Below are 6,172 nucleotides of genomic sequence, written 5' to 3' on the forward strand. Positions count from 1 at the left end.
TAAAGCATAGGGAAGCATTGTAAAGCACAGAGAGGTGTGGTAAAGCATAGGGAAGCATTGTAAAGCACAGAGAGGTCTGGTAAAGCACAGAGAGGTCTGGTAAAGCACAGAGAGGTGTGGTAAAGCATAGGGAAGCATTGTAAAGCACAGAGAGGTGTGGTAAAGCATAGGGAAGCATTGTAAAGCACAGAGAGGTGTGGTAAAGCATAGGGAAGCATTGTAAAGCACAGAGAGGTCTGGTAAAGCATAGGGAAGCATTGTAAAGCACAGAGAGGTCTGGTAAAGCATAGGGAAGCATTGTAAAGCACAGAGAGGTCTGGTAAAGCATAGGGAAGCATTGTAAAGCACAGAGAGGTATGGTAAAGCATAGGGAAGCATTGTAAAGCACAGAGAGGTGTGGTAAAGCATAGGGAAGCATTGTAAAGCACAGAGAGGTCTAAAGCATATTAAAAAACAAACCAGGGTAAACTAACCCTTATAAAAGTTCCCCCATCATAAAACAGTAGCATGGTAAAGAATAGATAATCACTGAAATGCATGGAGAGGTATAGAGAAGCATATTAGTAAACACGGCAAGCCATGGTAAATGCGTAGAATAATCATGGCAAATACAGTGGGAAACTCTTATAAAGAAACCAGACCAATATTTTAATGGCATATAACAGCACAGACAGGTGGCGCCATCCCTTATTCACCAGGGCCCCAAAATCTGCCCTGTCTTTTTTTATTTTAATTTATGCTTTGAATTTTTTTTTTAAAAGCAGCCCCCCCCCCCCCAAAAAAAAAAAAATTCTCAAGCTGTGAGTTTTTAAAAAAAAAAATTTCTCCAGGTGTAGAAATAAAAACAAGTCGAATTTAAAAATAAGAGTCGATTTGCATAGTGTTGTTTTGAAGCAGCGTGAGAATACACATTTTTAAGAGTCAAAACCGATGCTCAACAGCCCCTTTTTACAAATCTATTTGCAAACAGGTTTATTTTAACCATTAAAACAACTGATAAATTCAAAGTGTGCATATCTGGTCATCTTAAGTTATCTGAGAAACATTATTATTAGTATTATGGTCGTTGTTATGTGTGTTTCGAAGAGTCGGGTCTCTCCCTCTAATCGTGTTGAGAACATGTTTCGTTCTTTGTATGACAGACCCTCCCTCCGCAGAGCAGAGAGAGACCACATCTAATGCGTGCTGGGACAAAGGTTTGAATAAAGTGGCCTCTAACGCGGAGGCTATTTCTCGCTAAAGATACTTTACTCTGTCCTTTTAAAAGGGGCTTTAGCTGAGTCACTGCAAATGCTAACAGTGGTGACAGAATGGGTGTGTGACACTGTGTGTGTTTGGGGTGGGGAGTGCAGCTGAAGACTGAACTGCCTGAGCTGAACACTGTCGATAAGCTATCAGTATTGCACCAGAGTCAGTGCCTAACCCCCCCCTCTCCTGTTTAAAAACCTAGAAAACAAAATACAAACTCACTGACACAGCCCTGCATTCACAAACAAACTGGATTAAACCCTGGTATGGTTTGAGAAAAGCACAGGGAATCCTCAAAATCCAGTCGTCAGCTCCTATAAGGGTACAGCCAAGCTCTTTGTAAGAAAACGGACCAATAAATCACTTTGTTAGGGTTGGGAGCCTAAGTGCAGCCTCGTCTGTGTGGAGGTGTTTGCATGCAAAGGGAAAGCTGGGTTACTGAAGGCTAGTTTTGCCTGTCTTGTCATTGGGGTTGACCACATGTCACCTCGCCTCTCCGCACTTTTGCTTGGCTTTTCCGGCTCATTGTGTAACCCAGGCTGCCTTGGTTTTCCGGACGTTATTCTTCTGTGTGTGTGTCTGTCTGTGTCCCTCTCTGTGTGAGTGTGTGTGCGTGTCTGTCTGTCTGTCTCAGTGTGTCTCAGTGTGTGTCTGTCTCAGTGTGTGTCTGTCTCAGTGTGTGTCTGTGTCTGTCTCAGTGTGTGTCTGTCTCAATGTGTGTCTCAGTGTGTGTCTGTGTCTGTCTCAGTGTGTGTCTGTCTCAGTGTGTGTCTGTCTCAGTGTGTGTCTGTGTCTGTCTCAGTGTGTGTCTGTCTCAGTGTGTGTCTGTCTCAGTGTGTGTCTGTGTCTGTCTCAGTGTGTGTCTGTCTCAGTGTGTGTCTGTCTCAGTGTGTGTCTGTGTCTGTCTCAGTGTGTGTGTGTGTGTCTGTCTCAGTGTGTCTCAGTGTGTGTCTGTGTCTGTCTCAGTGTGTGTCTGTCTCAATGTGTGTCTTCTACTGACAAAATCCTCCTCCTCAGTGACTTCAACATTCATGTTGACTTGCCTTCCTCCCCATGGTGACCGACTTTATCACGCCCCTGGACTGTCTTGGGCTCTCTCACTCTGTCAACGTCCCCACTCACACCCGAGGACACACCCTGGATCTGCTCATCACCAGGGGTCTTGATATCTCCAATCTCTCCCTCTCAGATCTCTCTCTCTGACCATTTCATAATCACTGCTAATATTAATCTCCCTGCTCCTTCCTCCGCTACTGATACTGTTATCTCCTTCCATCCCAAGAATCTGCTGAATCCTCTGAAACTCTCGGAATGTGTCTCTGCATCCCCTCTAACTGGTACTCTCCCATCCTCAGTTGATGATGTGGTGACCCTCTACAACGCCACCCTTACCCATATCATCGACACTGCTGCCCCACTTACAACCAGAACCATCATCAAAGATTGTAACTGCCCCTGGTACACCCTCGAACTTCGGCTGCTTTAGTCTGCCTGCCACATGGTTGAGCGCAAGTGGAGGTCGTCTGGACTAACAGTTCACAGAGAGATCTGGACCGACCATCTCGCGAGCTACAGGCGAGCGCTCGCCGCGGCCAGGGTGAAATACTTCTTCTGAGAGCAGAACTATGGGACAAGGTAAACCCAATGTTCTCTTTAAGACCAAAACCAACACCCAGCCACCGACAAATCCAACTCCTGTCCGTCCTCTTCTCTTACCTGTCATGATTTCTCCTCTTTCTTTAGGAAAAAAATCAACGACGTCTGTTCTACGCTGTCCCGTCACAAACCCAGTTTACTGCTTGACCACCTTGACGCTCGTCTGGCTGCCCCTCCTGCCCTCTCCTCCTCCTCTCCTCTCTCCATTGCTGATGTCCCCGGCTTACTGTTGAAATCTACCACTGCCACGTGCCCCCCGGACCACCTGGCTGACTAACCCTGTCTGTCTCTGTGCTTCTGATCTTGCTCCATCCATTAGGCATGCTCTCAACCTGTCCCTGGACTCTCGCTCGGTTCCTCCTGCCTTTAAGTTACGCCGGTACTCAAAAAAACCTCCCTTGACCCGGCTAACTAATTTCCGTCCCATCTCCAATCTTCCTTTTCTCTCAAAAACTCTCGAAAGGGCTGTAGCCAGTCAGCTGATGAAACATCTCACGGACAACAGTCTTCTTGAATCTCTACAGTCTGGTTTCTGGCCGTATCACAGTATTGAAACTGCTCTTCTCCGAATTGTGAATGATCTGCTCAATGCTGGTGCTGGTGCTCCCTCTGTCCTTGTCCTCCTTGACCTAACAGCCGCTTTTGACGTCATAGATCATGGCATTCTTCTTGAGCGCCTTCAGAAGTATGCTGGGATCTCTGGAACCTGTCTCTCCTGGATGTCCTCTTACCTATCTGGACGCATGCAGTCTGTTTTCTATTCTGGACGCAGTGGTGTTGCAAACCCGGTCACTTGTGGTGTCCACCAAGGATCTGTTCTCCTCCATATCTACATGCTTCCCTTGGGTCATCCGCCAACACAGCCTCATGTTTCACTCCTATGCTGATAACACCCAGCTCTACTTAAAACTCGACCCTGGTAGCCCCTCTGCCATGGTCCGACTATCGGCTTGCATTCAAGAAATCGAAGCCTGGATGTCTGCCAGATGTCTGCTCCCACCGTCGCTCGCTTCAAATCAGCTCTCAAGACCCGGCTGTTCTCTCTCGCTTTCCATGCTCTTTAAGCCTGATATCTGCTATCAGCTGCTGTGTTGCTGCTACTGTTTCATGTATTATGTTACTATATCATGTATTTCCACTGTATTTAATGTAGTATGCATTGTTTTTTACTGTATATCATGTATGATGCATTTCTCTGTATTTAAAGTATTATGGATTTTCTTGTTACTGCATCTTGTGAAGCTCTTTGTGATGGTGGTCCACTATGAAAGGCGCTATATAAAATAAAGACTGATTGATCGATGTGTGTGTGTGTGTGTGTCTCGGTGTGTGTGCGTGTTATTTTTATTATAGATTTTTTTTTAATGTTGAAAAACAGTAAGGAAACGTTTCACGTTGTTCTTTTTTTTTATCACACAAGCAGACAAGGGCCAGGCTTATCAGCACCGGCCTGTGAGCCAAGGGTCGGGAAACAGTGGTGAATGAGGAGAAGAGATTAGCGACCACGCTGCTCACTGCGGACTGAGAGAGGGGCAGCGACGTGGGGCAGAAACCCATCAGCTCTCCTCCAGAACCACACAGAAACAGCCAGGGCCAAAACTTTTTCATCCCCCTATAGAACGAACTAATCTTGCTTCGTAAAGTGGAATGAAACCTGCTGAATAATGTCACGTTAACATATTGAACTACATACCAGCGCTTTGGAGTTTTCCCCACATACTTAACGGAAAAACTGACTGGAAAAACGTGACATTTCGAAATCTAACATGAAATACTACTGTGCCACTATTATGACTTCCGGTAGACTCTCGGCGATATCATTTTGTAGTTTCTGTGATGACAAGATCATATATATATATGTGTGTGTGTCTCAATCCTAAAATTCTCACACATACTTTGAACTGCCTGTCCATGCTTCAGCCCACACTGTCCTCTGATCTCTGCGTGCGATGGATTAAGTCTGAAGGAGCACACATGTTTTTACTGTGTTGATTGTACTTTGTGATTGTCTGTAATTATTTTCAAGGACCCCCCAGTCAAGCTTACTGTACTTTCTTACATTTTACATAGGGCAGCAGTGTGGAGTAGTGGTTAGGGCTCTGGACTCTTGACCGGAGGGTCGTGGGTTCAATCCCAGGTGGGGGACACTGCTGCTGTACCCTTGAGCAAGGTACTTTACCTAGATTGCTCCAGTAAAAACCCAACTGTATAAATGGGTAATTGTATGTAAAAATATCTTGTAACAATTGTAAGTCACCCTGGACAAGGGTGTCTGCTAAGAAATAAATAATAATAATAATTTTCTTATGTATAATATCTTAATACCCTTATCAGCTTTAATTTGCACACTAATTCTCTCCTGGATATACTGTGCATGTAACATCATTTACCCTGGCTTGCCCTGTTTATTAATATCAATCTGTCGATTAGGGTGTTTCTGTGATAAATGCAGTGGCCACACCACACTGACTATCCACGGCAGTATTAATTTCTCTTTGCTTAAAGAGATTTCACACCTGGAAATAAAAAGCCCATCTGTAGCGATTATACTTGTGTTGACCGCCTTACGGGAAACGCTGGACAAAGAGAGTCAAGGCAATGTCTTCACTAAGGTTATAAAGTGGACATGTCCAGCTGTGGCTCAGAGTTTTGCATCCTCTAGAATTTTAGGATGGAGACAGAATTTGAAAAGAGGCCTGGGAAATTCAAGATTTCTTTTATTTATTATAAATGATTATTATTTTTGAAAAACATGGGAAACAAAATTTCTTTCCGTGTACTTTTCATGAACTTTACAGCTCTGTCAAACGCGAAAGAAAGAACGAGAGCTTTTCGATCAGATAGCGCCCTCGCCACTCTCGCTGTTTTTGATTCTTGTGCTTATAAGGAGAACAACGAGCCTTCTGTGTGTGTTCTTGAAACGGACCGGGCTGTGACTCAGATCCCCAAAGCGTGATCTCATTCCCATATTCTCATCCCTGCCGCCCACCCCTCACTCACCAGACCCCGTCTCTTATCATCCCCCAGCTCTCCACTCCCGGGGGCACCCATCAAAGCAACGCTATCTCCCAGCATCAACCCGGGCTGTGCCTGTGCAGAGGGCTTGTGTGTTCAGTATGAGGGGCAGTTTTATGGTCAGAAAGCAGGCGAATTTTTCCCATGGTTAGGCTACGCAATGCTTTACCAGACCTCTCTGTGCTTTACAATGCTTCCCTATGCTTTACCATACCTCTCTGTGCTTTACAATGCTTCCCTATGCTTTACCAGA

The sequence above is a fragment of the Acipenser ruthenus genome, chromosome 55 (assembly GCF_902713425.1).
Source record: "Acipenser ruthenus chromosome 55, fAciRut3.2 maternal haplotype, whole genome shotgun sequence".
In the NCBI taxonomy this organism is placed as follows: Eukaryota; Metazoa; Chordata; class Actinopteri; order Acipenseriformes; family Acipenseridae; genus Acipenser; species Acipenser ruthenus.